This window comes from Cnephaeus nilssonii, assembly GCF_951640355.1.
Source record: "Cnephaeus nilssonii genome assembly, chromosome: 17".
Taxonomy (NCBI): domain Eukaryota; kingdom Metazoa; phylum Chordata; class Mammalia; order Chiroptera; family Vespertilionidae; genus Cnephaeus; species Cnephaeus nilssonii.
The window spans coordinates 30,476,636-30,496,770 of NC_137088.1; the positions used below are offsets into that span (position 1 = coordinate 30,476,636).

The 20,135-nt window shown below is 51.5% G+C and overlaps 1 protein-coding gene across 2 annotated transcripts in view; it reads left to right on the forward strand.

Annotated features, from left to right (window-relative positions):
* The first annotated feature begins 9,490 nt into the window (after positions 1 to 9,490).
* The window catches only part of MRAS (muscle RAS oncogene homolog), a 42,063-nt gene continuing 31,418 nt past the window's right edge, over positions 9,491 to 20,135 (forward strand). The window contains exon 1 of one of the 2 annotated variants that reach the window (XM_079794363.1): positions 9,491 to 9,610. The gene's annotated coding sequence lies outside the window, so the exon portion shown is untranslated. Of the gene's footprint in view, positions 9,611 to 9,710; positions 10,011 to 20,135 lie in introns of those variants that run through there. The other variant, XM_079794362.1, reaches the window with a different exon arrangement.

Below are 20,135 nucleotides of genomic sequence, written 5' to 3' on the forward strand. Positions count from 1 at the left end.
AGTGCTGAGCGGCTGACTCCCCGGGGACTGGAGACTCTGACCCTGAGGAGGCCTCGCCCCCAGGGACCCTGGGTCCTGCCAACGTGTGCTTCTGCCTGTTTCCAGCTCTAGTTGATTTTCCAGTCCCAGCAATTTTATGTCAGACACCCACACCCACACCATCCAGGTAGGTAATGTGACATCTGTGGGGATTGATGGGCAGGTGTTCTGTCCCTGGGATATCTCCCGGGAGGGAAGTACCGGAGAAAGCCAGGCACATGGACATCCCCTTACCTGTGACCTACATGTTCATAGCAGCTGTGACGTGGGCAGGTGGCCCCGGAGACGTTCTGCACGTCGTAGAGTAATCTGCCCACAGGCCCTCCTGTTGGCAGGCCTTTCTCCATCGGGCTCTCGTGTTTCTGCACATTTGTGAGCAGAGGCACTAACTGCCTTTATGCCCAACTATCCTTTCAGGAGCGTGTATGGAGTGATCAGCCTCGAAAGATAGAGGTAGTGTCTTCTAGAGCAAAGTGCAGGCTTGCTCAGCGCCTTGGAGACAGAGATGGTATCTCCCTCGGCAGGAAGCACACTCGGTCTCGGTCTAAAAGCTTTGGTTTCCAGGAGCTCAGGGTTCTTCTGTGACACAACCCATTGCATGTCCCTGGCCCTCTTTGCATTGTTCTATGGGAATTGAGGTTCAAGAAACCTGTGCAAAAATGCTACTACCAGCTGAAACTCATGGACGGGGACAACGGTGTGGTGGTTACCAGAGGGGAGGGCGGGGCGGGGTGGTGGGGGCTGGAGGGGTCCAATATATAGTGATGGAAGCTGGTTTGATTCTGGGTGGTGAGCACACAGTGTAACATATAAATCTTGTACCATACAAATGTACACTTGAAACCTATGCTATTCCATTAACCAATGTCACCCCAATACACTTAATTTTAAAAAGTGTTAATACCCTGGCTACTACCACTGCCGTGAGTAATAACCTATTCTTCATCTCCAGCCCAGGAGTCTCGCGCCCTCTGCCAGTATCCGTCAGACTATGGGAAGATAACTGTAAGCTTGCGAGTGGGATGACATCTCAGACCTTCACGGCTCCTGATACCTCTGGAGAGGCCATGGGTTTTGTCCCTTGACTGTTTAGGCTCCTCTGGGAGATTGGAGAGCAGGCCCTACTTCCCTTCTAACTTCCCATTTAGAACACAACTCCTTGCCCATCTATTTGGCCCAACAAAAGAAGCTTTTGAGATGGACCTGGATCCCAGTCACCTCCCGAAGACCTCACTACCAAAGGCTCTGCTCCACCAGGGTGTCCCTGAAACTTCTCGAATGGCCGCCCCACGGACTGACGGCATAGTGCTAAATGGCTTCCTGAATCCCCTAACATGGCTAATATTTATCTCAAAGATGTATGTGCATTTTGGAATACTACATGCCATATCCGTATTTGTTTTCATGTAAACATAGTATTTTAAAATGTAAGCCATCGGAGATTTAAAAACTGTTTCCTACCTTGTTTGTCAATAGGGTGATGGTATTGGATTTCAGAATATTGCGCTACATTGAAATGAGCAAGCTCTGCATCTGAGGCCCAAAATCCAGGCAATTTTTCTTTCTCTGATTTTGTTACTACAATATTTCAAACACTAAGACTTGTGAAAACATGTAGCTGCAAATGGCAATCACGCTCCCGCTGTTTTGCAAGCTGGGGCTGGGATCTTCTCGAGAAGATGTGCACGGATGTTGGCTGCAGAGTGTCATTGAGGGAGTCCCCGTGGAGAGGCCAGGTCACATTGCTCATGTGGCAGGGAATGGCTGTGGGCCAGGCTCTGCTTCTTATCGGCTCCAGAAAACATTCATTAAAGCATTTTTGTTTTCAATGACGAAAGATGTCCGATCCTTAAAAATTTTTAACCCCATTTTCCGCAATGTAATATGATGTGCCTATGTGTAGGTTTTTTTTGTGTTGTTTTTTTTAATTCATCACGTTCTTTGAATTTATGTCTTTCACCAGTTTTGGAAAATTTTCTGCCATTTTCTCTTAGAATACTGTTTCTGTCCCACTCTCTCCTCTCCTTCTGGGACTGCAGTGATATGATATGAATGTTAAACATTTGAACATATCCACATGTCTTTTATACTATTATCTCTTTTTCTATTGATCATTTTTCTGTGCTTGAGTTTCAATATATTTTCTTTCTTTTTTTAAAATATATTTTATTGATTTTTTACAGAGAGGAAGGGAGAGGGATAGAGAGTTAGAAACATCGATGAGAAAGAAACATCGATCAGCTGCCTCCTGCACACCCCCTACTGGGGATGTGCCCGAAACCAAGGTACATGCCCTTGACCGGAATCGAACCTGGGACCCTTCAGTCCGCAGGCCGACGCTCTATCCACTGAGCCAAACCGGTCAGGGCTCAATATATTCTCAGTCAGTTTTCTAGTACATTAATCCTGTGCTCAACTGTGTTTAATCTGCTATTACACTTATCCAGTGATTCCCTGATTTTAGTTATTATACTTTTCACATTCTAGAATGCTCATTTTATTTTATTTGTAGATTCCACTTATTTGGTGACATTTTCTCTTCTTTCATCTATTTTATCTATCTTTTATTTTATTCAACATATTAATGTAGATGGGATAATTTGAATTTTTAAGTATATCACATACAGTATAACACAGATAAGTGTGCTCATCATTAAAGCATGGCTTGATGAATTTTCACATTTGCATATATCTATGTAACCACCACCTAGATCAAGATACATAATGTTTCCAAGCAATTCTTTTCAACTTGGTTTTCATCCCCTCCCCCCCCTCCCCACCCCCCACCCCCAACAAGAGATAGTCACTATCCTGACTTCTATCATCATCAGTTAATTTTCCTTTTTTTTTTTTTTTTTTGTTAATCCACACCTGGGGATATTTTTTCCTCTTTTTTTTTTTTTTTTTAGAGAGAGAGAGAAAAAAAAACCACATTATTGTGACAGAGACACATCGACTGGTTGACTCCTGCATGCACCCTGATCAGGAAGACAAGGATCAAGCCTGCAACCGAAGTATGGGCCTTTGATTGGGAATCTAACCTGAGACCCTTCAGTCTGTGGCCAACACTCTAACCACTGAGCAAAACCAGCCAGGGCTAATTTTACTTTTTACTGGACTTCATAAATGTTGTCTTTTTCACCTGGTGCCTTTCACTTAATATAATGTCCGTGAGATTCATTTGTGTTATTTATGTATCAGTACTGCATTGTTATTTTATTGCAGTATAGTATTTCATTATATAAATAACCCAAAATTTATTTAGTCATGCTTCAGTTAATAAACATTTAGGTTGTCTCCGGTTTTTGGCTATTGTGACTAAAGCTGCTATAAATATTCTTATAAATGTTTATTGGTGAACATATTTACTAATTTCTCTTAGGTATATACCTAGAAGTAGAAATGTTGAATCAGAAGGTAGGTGTACATTTAGCTTTAGTAGATTCTACTGAACAGTTTTTCAAAGCCAGTTGTGCCAGTTATCAATGTATTGCCTCTCAGCTCCAAATCCAGCCTTAAGTACCTGCTCTGTGTTAATGGAGCTGGACCCTGCAAATATTTCCCCTCTGTCATCTGGCATAATGTTAAGCTTCGTCTTCGAGGCACTGACAGCCACTGCAGGAGAAAGGCTTCTCTTCCTGGCTCTGGTGTGCTCACTTGGTGGGTTCCTGCAGCGCCTGGTTCCTGCGCCTGCAGCCACAGGGAAACACACAGCTCATCTTTATGGGCAGCTTCCTCCAATACCCTAGAGGTCGATTTTCCAATGCATCGCTCCTGTGGGAAGTTTTCCAGCCACTTCCACAGTGTGGCGCCTTTCCACGGAAGGCTTCCCTCAGCACCCAGGAGGAATGCTTTCCCGTGAATTCCATCTGCATGGAACTTCAGTGGACTTCCGCATCCAGTGAGCCATGGTTGCACCGGCCCCAACAAGGTATGGATCTAAGCCTGGTGGGAGAAGGTGAGGGTCAGGACCTCTTATAGGTTTATTCCTTCCTTGGGTGCTCTGCCATAGGCTCTCTATATCGGCTTTAACTATATTTTTTAAACATTATCTTTTCCCCTTAATAGGTAGTCCCCTCTTATACGTATTAATTCTGTACATTAAAAATTCCTTGTCCAAATCACTGTGGATACACCAGCCTACACTTCTACCAGCAATGTATGAGAGCTCCAGTTCCTCTACCATCAGTTGTTTTAAAGCCTTGTCTACTAACTCCGACATCTGAATGATCTGTATATCTGCTTCTATTGTCTATTTTTTCTCTTGCTTATCAATTTTATTTTCATCTGCCTAGTTATTTTTTATTATATGCAGACATTGCATATAGGAGGTATGGAGACTTCAGATGATGTAATTTGCCAACAAAAGTGTTCCTTCTTTCTTCTGTTAAGACAGGAGTGAGGGATGATCATCTCAATTTAGTGAAGAAGTGAGCTGGGTTGAGGCTGAATTTTAATTTTCGCGAAACAATCTATCCCTGGTTTACCCCTATTGCTCCCATGTGCATTTTGATTGAGAACCTTCAGGTAACTCTGCATCTTCATCCATGAAAGACTGTGGAGATTCAGCTCTGCCCTTCAGAGGGTCCCAGTCCAGCTTTCCGGGCTCTGTCCCCATGGAGATGAAAAATCTGGCAAATATCATGAGGGAGGAGCTGGCCTTGTATTTGAGGCGACCCTTTCTTCTTGGGGAGCCTCTGTGTTTTAAGCACAATGGGACTATGGAAGATTTCATTCTGCTTATTAGAAGCATTCTCAGGTCCAGAACTCAGCAAATGCCATGTGGAGAAAATTGGTTGTATTTTTAAAGCCACCTGTGTTCTAATTTGCCATTCTAGTACCATCTGGCCACTAAAAGCTTTGCTGGTTTCTCTTTCTTCCATTAGAGGGCTTCCTTCTGGGCAAAGCTTGATCCTTGGCCAGAACCCCAAACTGGCAAATGTCCTGGGGGAGGGGAGAGAAACAGCTGGAGAACCTCATCTCGTTTCATTGCAGTGGGAGCACTGGCCTGCCAGAACCTACTACATCCTGCCTGGAAGAGCAAATGTCCTAGGCTTTTGCAAATAAAAAATCTTTTCTTTTTAAACTTTCATCTATCGCATGTATTTCAAAATCTTAGAGTTGACTTTCCTTTCTTTTCTTTTTTTAAATATATATTTTATTGATTTTTTACAGAGAGGAAGGGAGATGAATAGAGAGTTAGAAACATTGATGAGAGAGAAACATTGATCAGCTGCCTCCCGCACACCCCCCACTGGGGATGTGCCCGCAACCAGGGTACATGCCCTTGACTGGAATTGAACCCGGGAACCTTCAATCCGCACTGAGCCAAACCAGCTAGGGCTTGACTTTTCTTTCTTAACAAATTTCGGCTGTAATGTCACTACCTTGAAGTTCTGGGTTGTCAAAATACAAATCAATGTTTTTCAGACTGTAGGTCACAACCTAGGAAATCAGTTTAGTAGGTCTTGCTAGCAATTTTTAGTGAAAAATAATAGAAAAGATCAGCGTGCATCACACATAGTCAAGATAAGTATCGTTTCATGAAATTTTTATTTCCCTTGTGTGAGAATGAGTGTGTTTTGGTTTGCGATGTAAGCCTATTTTTTCCTATGAGTTGTAGCCCAAAATGTTTAAAAGTCACTGGATTTTAGTTTAAACAGAGGAGAAACACATGGAGGAGAAAAACAAATGATCAGAAACAAATATATTAGTTGAGTATGGACAACTTTTTGGAGAAGTTTGGCCATGAGTGAGAAGTAGATTGATTGAAAACTGGCTCCAGAAAGCAAGAGGGAGCCCATGTGAGGGGTGAACTATAAGCATCAGGACAATGAGCATCAGAGAAGGAAAGCTAGGCGTAGCTTCAAATGCCGCAGGTGAGGGGGAGGTCATGGGGGTCACAGAGAGAGCTAAAGATGAGAAATGACTGAACCTGTATTAGTAAAGGCCATGGAAACCCTGAGAGCCCCGCTGGTGTGGCTCAGTGGTTGAGTGTCAACCTATGAACCAGGAGGTCACGGTTCGATTCCCAGTCAGGGCATGTGCCCCGGTTGTGGCCTCGATCCCCAGTATGGGGCGTGCAGGAGGCAGCCGATCAATGATTCTTTCCCATCATTGATGTTTCTATCTCTCTCTCCCTCTCCCTTCCTCTCTGAAATCACTAAAAAGAAAAAAGGAAAAGGAAACCCTGAGAAAAGACCATGTAGTTCTTGGCGCCATATCATGGGCAGCCCCGGGAAGAAAGGCCTTGTACTTGGCACAGAAGAAAGGTCAGCTGATGGTATGAACACACATGTGGGAGGGGTGAAGCTCTTCTGCTAACCCATAATTTGTATTTTGACAACCCAGAACTTTTGCTTCAGGGTCAGCAAAAGATCTAATTTCAGCCACAGGCCTGAGAGACTGTGATGGAGCGAGAGCTAGAGTCCTCTCCACCTTCTCCCTGCTTTCTCAGCACCAAACACACACACCACTGACCTGCCCATCAGGACACAGTAGACTGTAGCTCCCTTTACTGGCTGGGCTTGGGCTTGGGCTTACGTCTAAAACCAGGGTGGGGCCCAGCCGGTATGGCTCAGTGGTTGAGCGTTGACCTATGAACCAGGAGGTCACCGTTCAATTCCTGGTCAGAGTACATGCCCAGTTGTGGGCTTGATCCCCGGTAGGGGATGTGCAGCAGGCAGCAGATCAATGATTCTCTCTCATCACTGATGTTTCCATCTCTCTCTCTCCCTCTCCCTTCTTCTCTAAAATCAATAAAAATATGTTAAAACAGGGTGGCTAAGACCTTCTGCACCAGTTGCTGGGAGGTGTGTGCAGGCCCATCACTCTGCCCGGGTGTGGCACACCATGAATGCTCAGGAGCCCAGAGCTGCCTTTACCCCCAGGGCCACACTGGGACAAGGAGTTCTGGAGGAAGACTGTGCCACAATGACCTGGCTGGCTCCTGGCCCTGAAGTCCCCCGTCCCTCCCGGTTTCCCACGGATCCCCCAGGCACCAGCTCGGGTCTGCTCTCAGGCATGGCACTCAGCAAGCCTCATAACAGGGAGGTGAGCCCAGGATACATCACAGTGGATGAGGCACCTTCGCTCATATCCTTGAGCAGGAAAGTTCTACTCTGGGTCAGGCCAGCGGCTCTGATGTTTACCCCATTCCGGGTGCTGGCTCCAGGCCTGTGGCTGGCCTTAGGCCGCAGGACCTGAAACTTGGGTCTGAGTCCTGCCTGGGTTTTTGGCCAGGAGTCTGGCCTTCTACCATGCCCCAAACACACCTGCTCAGCCATGCAGATCTGCTGGAATGTTTGGAAAGACTTCAGCTCGCTCATGCCTCAGCATATAAGGTTTTCTGTCTCTCAGCAGTCAGGCTGATGGTTATGTGTCTCTCAGTCCCTGGTTCAATCAGCACCTCTCACAGAAAGCCTGCCCTGGGCACTCACCGCCTCCCTGCATTGGTTAGGTACTCATCTTCTGGGGTCCTGTGGCCGCCCTGGTGCCTCGGTGGCACTCTGAGTTTGCTTGGAGGTAGGTCCTGACACATAGTAGGTGCTACACAGCACCTGATACACAATAGGTGCTCTGGTAGTGTTTACTGAGTGAATGAACTCTCAAACCAGGCCTCACTTTTCTGCTCAGTGGCCCTGTTCTCTGAAGCCTCTATTTGCCAGCAACTGAGCCATGTTGTGTTTCAGGGTTCAACGAGCAGAGGAGGCAGCCCAAATGGGACAGGTGCCCTGTTGTAAGACCCCAGCCACAGCCTGCAGGGTTTAACTCACCATCAGAGAATCTCAGGTGCCTGTGCGTGATTACTAGCTGTTTAAATTCCATTTCCAAAGAGACAGTTATTGAAGATTTGGGTATGAATGTGGTATAAAGGCAAATCTTTTACTCACTCTCGTGCAGACGTCTTAGCTCAAGCTGGCGGCACCAGTCTGGCCACTGTGCCAGTCAGGGCCCAGGAGGGGCTGACAGACAACCAAAACCCACAGACCCCTGCCTGCCCGCCCCCCCGCCCCCCCGCCCCCGGCCCGGCCCAGGCCTGTGGTAAATGGAAGGGGACGACAGAGGCAGGTTCTGGGGCAAGACCCAGCCAGTCAAGATGAACATCTGTCCCTGGAGCCCCCTCCTCCACCAGTTCTGCGACGCCCTACCAAGGTAACAAACTCTTGATGGCCCCAGTCCACTCCCCCTGCCATGGGGTCTAGGGGTCCATGGGGCCTTCAGAGCAGCAGGTGGAAGTGGGGACGCAGGGGGCACAGTAGCTCTCATCCGAATGGCTGCATGGCTCCCGGAATGCCACTGGAAACCTGCACCACATCGGGAGCCCCAGTGTGGCACGAAGGCCTCAGGGAGGTGAGGTCCCTTCAGGCCCGGGGTGGAGGGCAAAGCTCTCAAAATGATAAGGGGATGGGTCCCCTGGGTGTGTAACGTTGGTCCCAAGTCATCATCAAGGTCCACCCACAAAAAGAATACCCTCAAAAATGACACCGATAATCTAAACTACACGGAGATACCATTTGACCCCCCTCCCCTAGGATGGCTGTAATAAAAAAGGACAGGCAGGAACAAGTGTTGGTGAGGATGTGGAGACCCCGAAACTCTCGCACATTGTCGGTGGGAATGTCCAAGCGTGCAGCCACTCTGGAAAACAGTTGGAGGAGTCCTCAAAATGTTAAGCGTAGTTAGCACATGACCCACAATTCTAAGTATATATCCAAAGTGAAAACATGTTCATACAAAGACTTGTACAGGAATGTTTATAGCAGCTTTATTCATAATACCCCCAAAGCCCAAGCAACCTACCTGTCCATCAGCGGACGAGTGGATAAACAAAATGTGGTGCACACACACGATGGAATACTATTCTGTCGTGAAAAGGAATGGCGTGCTCCTACATGCTGCAACGTAGATAAACCTTGACAGCATTGTGCAAAGTGTAAGAAGCTGGTCACAAAAGACCCCATGTTGTATGATTCAACATACGAAATGTCCTGAACTGGCACATTTAAAACTTAGGTTAGTGGTTTCCAGGGAGTGGGGGGAGGCAGAAAGGAGGAATGACTGCAAATGGGCACAGTTCCTTGGGGAGGGAGGCGGGGCATGAAAATGTTCGGGAAATTGATCATGGTGAGGGTTGCACAACTTTTGGGAATACACTACCCACCGCTAAAATGAATCAAGGGTGGGATTTTATGGTATGCGGATTGTACCTTTATTTTTAAAAGAGGGAAAATGACGCCAATGGAGGAGTTAGCGGAACTGAAACAATGAAACGGAGCGTGAGTGTCGCCTGTCCCAGCCGCGTCCCGATGAACTTTGAGCCCAGGCATGGCGCACCCAGAGGGAAAAGCGACCCTGGAGGCAGGACCCAGAAAGACACACGCCCCGGGGTTCTAAGGGAACGCGGCGAGGGTGGCGGCCCCGGGTCGCTTCGGCCTGGGGCGGCTCAGAAGTTGGCCGGGCGGAGCGGAGATTTAAAGGTCGGAGCGCAGGGGCCCTTAAAGGGGCCGGACGAATTCCCATTCTGCGTCCACCTTAAAGCCTGCCCCGCGGCACCGCGGGTCGGACCCGGGTAAGTGCGCGGGGCCGCGGGGGAGGCGGCAGCGCCGGCCTGTGCTGTGGTCAGGCTCGCGCGCCCTGCCGAGTCTGGGGGAGTCCGCGCGGGAGGCTGGCACTTGGCGGGCCGCGCGTCCGGGGGGGCGCCGGGGTGCAGGCGGGCACCGCGGGGTCGCAGCCGGGGGCCCGGCTCCCCCCGCGCCCCGCCGCGCTCTATTTTTAGCCGCGCTGTTGCAATAGAAGGAATGCGCCGCGCGGCGGGCGCTCGGGGCGCGCTCGGGTGGCGCGGTCGCTTTAAGGAGGCGCCGGGGTGGGGACGGGCCAGCGCCGCCGGCGGGCCGGCGGGCCAGCCGCCGTCAGTCCGGCCGGAGCATGGAGGAGGCGACCTGAGGCCGGAGCCTGGGCTGGAGCGTGCGGTGAGTGGTCGGGGCAGGCGGGGCCGTGAGGGGAGGAGAGGGGAAGGGGCCCGGCCGCGCGGCCCCCAGCCCGGGCAGGCGCTTTGTTCCGGGGCTGGAGGTGTGGCCGCCCCCGGCCGGGCCGCGCGCTCCCGGCTGAATGCGCTCGGGGACCGACACCGAGTGGCTTTTGGCCCCCGCCCCAGGCTCCCGAATAACGGGGTGCGATCGTGGAATCGGCCGCGACTGAGGCCCCCGTGGGGAGGGCCTGCCGGCCGCCCCCAAAGCCTCTGTTGTGATGACCGCACTTGGGTTCCTTGTTTGCCCCGGGAGACCCCGCGGGGCGGTGGGTAGTGGGGCTGGGGTGGGGTGGGGAGGGGTTGGGGGGGGCGCTTTCTCCCCTTCTAAAATGGCGTGTACGAGCGCTGGGATCCGCGGGAGGGGTTGTCAAATTCAGCCGAATAACAAAAAAAACACACACCTTCTTCATCAACAACCCTTCATTGCGCGTGGGGCTCTGGTCACAGGTAGGGCTGGGCTCATTCATTGACCAGACCTGGCGGGGGCGCCCCCCGTGTGGGGGGCACAGTGCCAGCGGCTGCTCCGCGGGGAAGGACCGGGAGCAAATGAGCCACAGCTCGGCGGCGTGGCCGGTCCTGGGCTCCGGGAAGCTGAGGGTTTCTGGGAGCAGACAGCGTGGAAGGTCCGCGAAGGCCTCCTAGCAGAGTTGATACCTGACACGAGCCTGGGCACTGGACGCCCCGTTAGCCTGTGGCTGGAACCGAGGTCTGTGCTGGCCGGGGACAAAGCTGTGTCTGGAGAGGTGGACAGGAGCCACTTCATCATGGCCCTGATCACAGAGCTCCGGGCTAGAATGGTTCTTGGCGCTCCAGGACCCATCTCTGCCCCTGGACCTGCCGGAGAGAGGGTGACTGACAAGGCTCAGACTTGTGGCCTCAGAAGAGTGACCTTCCTGGCAGCAGGAGCCATAAGGAGATCTGACTTGGAAAACCCTGAAGCTCTGCTGAGATAGCAGCCAGCAGGGCTCACGCAGCCCAGGCAGGGACGTGCTTGCTCATCGTTTGACGAGACTCCTTCGGAAAGGTTTTAGGATTGCCCCCATAGGCAGGTGGTGGACCGGGGCTGAAAGGGCCAGTCACATGCCCACGATCCTCTCTGAGATCGGGCTCCAGAGCAGGCAGCTGTGAGGGTCCGGCTGTCCTGGGCTGGAAGGCTCCAGGTGCAGCCTGTTTATGCGTTTGCTCTGTGGACATCCTCTGGCGCGTTGAAGTGTGGGGTGGTGAGCTGTTTGTATTAGTAACGGACATGTGTCAGGGGCTTCACTGTGAACAAAGCGCTTTCACCGAGACAGTTCGTAGACTTTCTCCTGCTCTTCTGAAGGGAGAAACTCGAGCTGGCCAACATTTTGTAAGTCTCCTAATTTCCTGTAAATTGCATGTCCCTGCTGACGGGAGTTGAATACGTTTCAGGCCACAGCTTTCACCCACGGTCTGTTCTCGGGGCTCAGTGGCCAGCCAGCCTCTCCTGCCAGGGCAGGAGGTGTGGGGCTTTGATGCCCTGGGGTTTTCAAAGCTGCAGGGTCTGCCAGCCTCCTTCTGGGGAGGTGGGGTGTTGAGTAAACCTGCTCTAGTGGAAAGTGCCCTTCCCGCAGTGGCCTCCACGTTTCCTTACGGAGGACGGGGGTGGGGGTGGGGGGGTCAGGGCCCCTGCGGAGCCCTGTGAGGCAATCCACAGTCTCCCGGAGTTGCCAGCTTTGCTCCGGGCATAAGGCAGTTTGTATTTTTCCACGACTCGTGTTTTCATCTACATGAGACATTTTTGTTACGGGTATAACTTTTACTTTATTATTGGCTCTAGCCTCAGATGTTTCATGCTTCCAGTGACCTGAGCTGCTTCTAAAGTGACAAGTGTGGCTTCCTGGGCTCCGGTGATCCTGGGACCAGGGGGACCCGCTGAGCTCTGATGGCCTGAACCAGCCCCCGGGGTGACTGACTCTGAACATCAGTCAGAATCACACGTCGGCCAGCCTGCTAGACTGAGTGCGTTCTCAGGGGAATGCGGCCTCCATTTTACATTTCACATCTGGTGTGATCACTGTTCTACCCAGGACATGCCCCCAGATGGAGGGTGCCTCCCTGCAAGTGATGGAAAACATACCGGCTCACGGGCATGGCGTCGTTTATACAAACCCTACGCTCGTGAACCAAGTGGGAGCACCTTCTTGTGCAAAGCTGGCATGTCCTCAAGTGTCCGCAGGGTGTGCACGGAGTCCCAGGAGCCCTGTAGCTCCCAGGCCCAGGGCAGGCATCTGGCTGGCTGGAAGGCACAGTTACCTTTGGATGGGGGGGGGGGGGGGGGGAGAAAAAGGAAGGAGCTGGGGGAGCTCCCTGTGCTCCGGGGCATCTGGCAGGTGCCCATTCTCTAGAGCAGGGGTCCTCAAACTACGGCCCGCGGGCCACAGGCGGCCCGCCAATGACATTTATCCGGCCCGGCCGCTGCCGGTCCCGCTTAGCAGCCGACTCATCCCGGGCCCGCAGTGCGCATGTGTGGAATGTGCGCCGCACTCTCCGACTCCCCTCCTTCTCTCTGAGGGACAGTGAACTGGCCCCCTGTTTAAAAAGTTTGAGGACCCCTGCTCTAGAGGCTGAGCTTTGAGAGGAATTTTGTTGGTGGACTCCCAGGCCTCGCCAGCCCTCATAGTCTTGGGTGATGTCACTGGGCCCTGTGGTACTGGATCAGTGGGGATGCTTTTAGCTGCAAATAATAAAACCCACGTACTAGTGGATTAAGCAGACTTTAGATCTCCCAAAGATGCTCTCCGCTCATGTGAGGTCTCCGTACACAGGGATTGGGGTGGATATTAGTGGCACTTCCAGCAAGTTCTCGCATGGAACAGGCAGCCAAGAGGGCTGAGGGTCTGAGGTGCAGAGCAGCGGATTTTACTCTCTTGGGCCACAGCCTCTTACATATGCCAGTGAGAAGCCGAGAGAAAAGATGCTCAGATGTACAAAGTTGGGCATACAATCCAGAGGACCCATGGGTCTCTGAAAACGAGTGCTGGGTCCCAGGTAGATCCCCTGATCTAAGCCATGTTACTTCGGTGCTGTTTACCTGGGACTCACTGCGTCCCTCTGCCTTCCCACCAGGCCAGCGTGCCTTCGTGTTGGAGGCAGTGTCAAGAATGAAAACAGAGTGGACGGTTGTCAGTTCTCAGCCCGAGCTGAAGTCTGTGCAGTCCGCCAGCGGGTCTGTCCTGCGGAACTAACCATAGGGCAGTGCCGCCGCGGCCTCATCTTCAGACAGGCCGTGGCTGCGCTCCTTGGTACCTGCCGTGCGTTCCTTGTGCCGTCTCCAGCCTTCTGGGTCGCATTCCTGCTGCCTGTGATGCAGTTGTCCTGCCTGTTCTCAGAGACTTCACCCCCTGGCCTTCCTGGCCTGGCGTCCACCACTGAGCCCCCAGGCCCTTTTAACCCTGTTAGCATGATCCAAGACCGCTTTCTGCAGCCCTGTCTCTTGCAGGGGTCCTACAGTAGCCATGTCCTTTAGTACTCGTTGTCCTGTAGTATTCTTGGTAGCTTACTAGGCGAGGCCTGCTGATGGCCAATGGCCAGGTGACAATATGGGTCATTACTGGTTGCTGAGGTGACAACCTGGGTCTCACAGGGGCATATTCTCATCAGGAGAGCCTGGCACGTGTCTGTCTAAATTTACACCTAATGTTTTGCTAATGAGGTTTTGGGGAGCACTAGGAAAGATTTTGGGGAGCACCAGGAAAGGATTTGGCTGTGCAGGATGTAGAATGAAGGAGGGTGGGGTGGGGCGCTGGGAGCTCTGAGCTCTGGCTCCGTGCCTCTGTGACTATCTATAGGGTCTTGGGTGGGTCCCGTGCTGCAGGGGCCCAGGCACCATCTGTGGCTTCTCGGCTGAGCCCTCAGGGTTGTCATGGGGATTAGATGAAATATACAGATGAGAACATGCTTGGGAAACCAGAAAGGGTTATAAAAATGAAGAGCATTATCAGCATTCAAGCAACCTTCAGATAACAGACTGATGGCCCCGGCGGGCCCCCTGGAGCCTGTGTGGACTGGATTCAGACCCAGAGAGCGTACATCTCCGTGGTGAGCGCGATGATCTTAGATGGGTCACAGACAGCTTTTATTAGTTAGGTCCTTGTTTATACTTATAAAAAATGCAGGCGTCACTTCAAACCTTTTTTTCTTTTAAATGGATTTTTAGCTCCGACTAAGGCTAAAGGAGGATTTTAAAGTGACCCCTTGAGTTCAGGCTGGGGAAGTTCCAGCAGGGAAGGCCCTCCCTGCAGTGCCGCCTGTGGGCCTTCAGCTGGACCCTTCTAGAGACGGGGAGCTTGTTGCCCAAGTCAGTCCCCTCCATCTGGGGACCTCTCACCCTTGCAAAGTTTTTTCCTTCCTCACGCGAGCGGTCCCCCTGGGTCTGTCCCACACAAACCTGTGACCATCATGCTTTTCTCCAGCACCAGCAGCTCCACTTGCATCAACTGCTCCTCAGATGGCGGGGTTTAAAGACAGCCCGCTCCTCCCACCCTCCTTCCCTCCCTTCCTCCTTCCCCACCCTTCCTCCTTCCCATCTTTCCTTCAACAAAGACTCATGGGCCAGGCTCTCTCTGTTCACCATTTTATTTTATAATTGTGCCATTAGCCTTTTACACACAAGGAAACTGAGGCCCAGGGAGGGTAAGCAGGCTTCCCGCAGTCCTAGCCCGAGAGAAGCAGGCTGGAAGGAGTCTGCTCGGTCCCAAAGCAGGGGCTCCTGTCACACTGCCCTGCTCCCAGAACTGGACAACCAAAAGTGGCATGTCTCTTCTCTCCTGCTGCTCACGGCACGTCCTACGGGGGCCTGGTCACATGTAATCCGTGGAGCGTGGAGCAGAGGTCTCCGAGGAAAAAGGGGCGAGCGGCCCATGCACAGGACGTAGGCAGTAGCAGAAGCCACAGAGGTGCAGGAGTGGCTGCTGGCAGAGAGGCGGAGAGAGGACCCCAATGACAGAGGGTTTCCCTGACTCTCACTCATCTTTTTTTAAAATTCTCACCTGAGGATATGTTTTCATTGATTTTAGAAAGAAGGAGAGGGAAAGAGAGAGGGAGAGAGAGAGAAACCTTGATGTGAGAGAGAAACATCCATCTGCTGCCTCCCCCACACACCCCAACCGGATCGTATCTGCACACCCCAGGCATGTGCCCTGACTGAGAATCAAACCCTCTACCATTTGGTGTTCGGGACGACACTCCAACCTACTGAGCCACCCGGCCAGGGCTCTCACTAATCTTACAGTCCATCACGAGCCCCTAAATCATTTGTGCGCTTGGTATATTTTTGAATTTTACAAAATAAAAAGCAAAAAACTATAAGGGATGGCATAATAAATACCATCTACCTATTGCCCACTTGGCCCTTTTCGTGATAGTGCAGGACCCAACACACACCCCTCGTCTTCGGTGTGGGGGACCTCGGCCTGTGGGGCTTTCGGAGCCTGGCTCCTGGGTTCCCACGCACTGGCTTTTTTAGCTCGGATCCTCAGCCGATTCAATGAAAACACCTCCTGGTTTGTCCATCGAGGTTGTTGCTGGATCCTTTTTCGCCGCCTCTGACCACGCTGGGGAGGAGCCACAGGGGAGCAGGATGAGTATGCACTTTTGGATTTAACCCTTTTCAAAGAAGTTGATTCACCCTCAGAAAACATCTGCCTTCAGCCCGTGGGCTCAGGCCCGGCTGCAGAGCAGAATGTAGCGGCAGCTGCGCAAACGGAACTGTCATTCACATGGCGGGTGTGTATATTTGGAAAAGAGAGAGAATAAACATGATTTTCATTTTATAATTAGACGACAACGATTCGATGAGCAGCTCGTCCTAAAAGATCTTTAACAAAATACACTTTCTATTCTAAAGTATTAGAATAGAAACGTTAAAGGAAGGCAGGCTGCAGTACAACCTAGAACCTTTCTAACCCCTAACTTCACCTTTCCATGTTCCCCTTTCCTCAGCTTTCCCAGAAAGCGGTGCGTGGCCCCTGGTCCTGGGGGAGGGGGAGAGGGAGGCGGCTCCCCAGCTGCAGAGGGTGCGAACTCTCCATGGCAGCAGGAGACATTTCTCACCGAACTGCTCACAGCCTTCTCCTTTCCACCCCCGGCTGCCTCCACGCTGGAGCTGGTGCCATCCCGCTTGTGTGGGGCGTGAGCTTGGGCTAGAGCAGTTAGCAGGGCTGTGCTTTTAAAGGCTGGGCAGGGAAGATTCGAATGCTTCTGGAAAAGCCTTCCACCCTCAGGCAGGTCCCGTCTGCAGGGAGTCATGCACCATCAGGAGCAAAGGTTTGAACTGATTTTATAATGAAACATTGGGGACCTGAGGTGGCCCCCGCGTCCTCTGTTAAGTGGTAAGAAGGAGTGGACATGGTTTCTGTCCCCGAGTTGCCAACAGAAACCAGCACCGCCCGGGTCCTTCTCCCTCCCTCGGATGGAGATGCTGCAAAGCCAGCGAGGGAACCTGCTTTGTGGGGGTTTGTCTCCCCATGGAGTGATCAGAGACTGTACCAGTGGCGGCAGTGAAGCATACTATAAAACCAATTCCATTTGACTACACAGAAATGTGCATACCTGTTATGTTTACGCACCTACTCTTTTTTCCCAAATATTGATGGTTTGGGTTATTTCTTAAACTCCTCCCCTTATTCCTAACCATCTCTCCTTTAGCTCCAGCCTGAACATCTCTCACTTAGATTACTGCAATAGCATTGGAACTGCTTCTTTATTTCTAATTTAAAAATAACTTTATATTTACTGATTTTAGAGAGAGAGCAAGGGAGCTAGAGAGAGAGAAACATCAGTCCCGCTTATCCATGCATTCATTGGCTGATTCCTGTATGTGCCCTGACTGGGGATCGGACCCATAACCTTGGCACATCGGGACAATGCTCCAACCAAACGAACTACCTGGCCAGGGCTCTCTCTCTCTAATTTTACCCCCCGCCCCCACGTCTATCCTAAAGTTAACCAAAATGAAGTATCTCAAAATCAAATCTGAGCATTTTACTCCCTCGCTGATAGACCCTTTAATAAGTAGGAAGGGCTAGTCCTGCCACATATTAAAATGCACTACGAACCTGGAGGAAGGCACGCTGTGTTGCTCTGCAGAGGAACAGACAGGCCAGTGAAACAAGAGTGTCTCCCCAAAGCCCGCCAAACCTTTTTATTTGAAATGAGGCCGCAGGCCCACTTCTTAAAGAAAAGTTCTGTTTTTAAAAGAATCTGCTCTACCTACTGTGTGTTCGGCTGCCCCTGGTCTACCAGGTACCCAGAGGAAAAGGGAGAGTGTTCGTAGGCAGTGGAGCTGGGTGGAGGTTGCTGAAGGTGTACTGGGGTTGGGAGGCCTCCCTACCCCTTGCCTCCCCCAAAGCATTATATAATCATTTCAAAAGCAAAGCTAATTTTAATTCGGTTTAAGGATTTTCGTTGTATCGTTTAGATTCTCAACATAGCTTCTTGAAAATCTCCCTTTTTTTAGATAACCCACAGATCCAGCCCTTTCTATTCTCATTCCACTGGAAGTGAGTCCCAAGGAAGAGATGGAGGCAAACCCATCTTTCCTGGCGAGGACCATCCTCTCCCAAGCAGGCTCAGCAGCCCAAAATAGCCTCTGTCATGTTCTTCTTTCAATGCCTGCTTTATTGGAACCGGAGATGATGGAAAAGGGTGGAGCCACCGTCCCGAAGCCTTGGGGCATCTCTGGGAAAAAAGTGACTTGTATGCGATCTGTCTTCCCAGCCATCCCTCCACACCCACATTCCTCAGGTCAGGAGGCTTGGGCAGCAGAGCTGGGAAGGCCTGTGCCCCTCACACCCAGGCGCTTTTCCTGCGGAGGAAGCCAGGCCCCAGGTGTCCGGGTGGCACGCCCAGGAGCTAAGGGCAGCTGGCATCGGAGCCTTCCCAGCCACCCCCACTCCCTGACCCCCAAACCCACCCTCCCAACGTGGACAGCGGCCCGAGTCCACTTCTCTGGGACTGGGTGGGTGTTTCCTGCATGTTTGAGATTTTACGGAGGAAATCAAAATAAAGAAACAAAGCCTTTGTTTTACTTCTGGACTCAAACTGGGGCCGGCTGGAGGCATGGAAAGGGGGAGCAGGAGCAGGTCACTTGGCACGTCAACAAAATAACCATTCTAATAAAGCGTGTAACAGGGACTTCTTCTCTTTGGGGTTGGCGTGAGGAGGATAGCTGGGCGGAGGGCTGGGGGGGCCTCTGGGTGGAAGGACTGGGCCCCAGGCAGGGGTCTGGGCCCACCAGCAAGGCTGCAGAATTGGCACCAGAGGGGCCGCAGGGAACCCTCAGTCCGTCCTTCCTCAGTGGACCCACAGGAAAGTGGGCAGGGACATGGGCGTGAGCTCCAATTTCTGCCCTCCCTGTTGTCTCCGTGACCTTGGGCTAGTCCCCCACTGCTGTGAGCCAGTAACTGTCCCTCCTTTTGCTCTAGTCCAGTTATATGGGGTCAGGCCTCAACCCACATATGTGGAACTGGGGAGGTGGTTCCCCCAATATTTCTTCATTCTTCCCGGAGGATTTCTCCTTGTAGAAGTGCTCTGAGTATATTATTAAAAAAAAAAAAATTAGTCAAGCATTGACAAAATCTGCAGTATTTCGAGGGGTTTCGGGTGGGGCCGGTGCCCGCTGGCCGCCGGGCCTCGGCAGGGTCAGCTGCCACACTTTGCATGCGTACAGTAGTCACTGGCTTCCTCATTTCCTGAGCCTCACCAGGCAACGAGGCTGTTGTCTGTAACAGCTTCCACCACGTGTAGAAAGGGGTCACCCACGGCTCCGAACAGGGCAGAAGTTACTAGTAAACTCTCCAGACGGCCTCCTTGCCTGCTCACGCCCTTGGGGGATTCCTCGCTGGCTGGCTGTCTCCTCGAGCTTAGTTGACTGCCGTTTTCCAGGGGCCAGTTTTCCTGGACAGTATCCCCAGAACTTCTGAAAACTCCAGTTTTCCATTACTTTTAACTGCAGAGCAATAATGACAGCTATTTAGACTGGGCCGTAGGCCTGTCCTTTTATATCTGAAAAGAGCTATTAAAGGACTTGGCTAAAGCCCTGGCTGATTTGGTCCAGTAGATAGAGCGTCAGAATGCAGACTAAAGGGTCCCGGGTTCAATGCGTGCCCAGGTTGCTGGCTCGATCCCCAGTAGGGGGCATGAAGGAGGCAGCCGATCAATGTTTCTCTCTCATTATTGAAGTTTCTATCTCTCTCTCCCTCTCTCTTCCTCTCTGAAATCAATATATATATATATATATATATATATATATATATATATATATATATTTTTTTTTTTTTTTTTAAAGGACTTGCCTAAACAGGAATTCTGCACCCCAGCCCTACAACCTTTACCCGCAGTACGAACCAGCAAGAGCGCTGGGGATCAGCTTTTCCCTTTATCAGCACGCCTGAAACAAGCCAGCACAGACTGTGGGCTGTGATTATTCCTCCTGTCATCAGAAACAAAACGTGCTTCCTTGTTGAACCCTAGGGTGGCCCAGCAGTAACACTTCAGTCCAGCTGAGTGGCTGGGGTCTCCCGGGAGAGTGGCTGTACCAGGAGATTCCAAGGGAGCACCTGTCTTTTCCTCCCCCTCCCCCTTCTCCTGAGCACTTTGGGACAATCTAGAAAACACAGCTCCATGCGGCCCGGGCACCCCTCTGGCCAGTTTGGTGGAGGGGGGACTTTGACAAGAGTTCCTACAATATAACGAGAATAGTAATAGCAGGCACTTCATGTGCCAGGTGCTGTTCTAAGTACTTGCTTATTATATTAGCTCATTCTGTCCTTAAAACAACCCTGCGAGGTGGGTACTGTTATTAGCAGGCGAGGAAGCTGAGGCACAAATGGGTTGAGCCAAGTGCCTAAGGTTGCACGCCCAGCAGAGGGTCAAATGCTTTGCTTCATGACCTTTTATAAAGCGCTGTATGTAAGCCCTGGCCAAGTGGCTCGGTGGTTGAAGGTTGCAAGTTCCATTCACGGCCAAGGCACATACCTAGGTTGGGGGTGTGATCCCCAGTGGGGGCGCATCCTCGGTCGGTCGGGGCAGGTCTGCCCACTCTGCT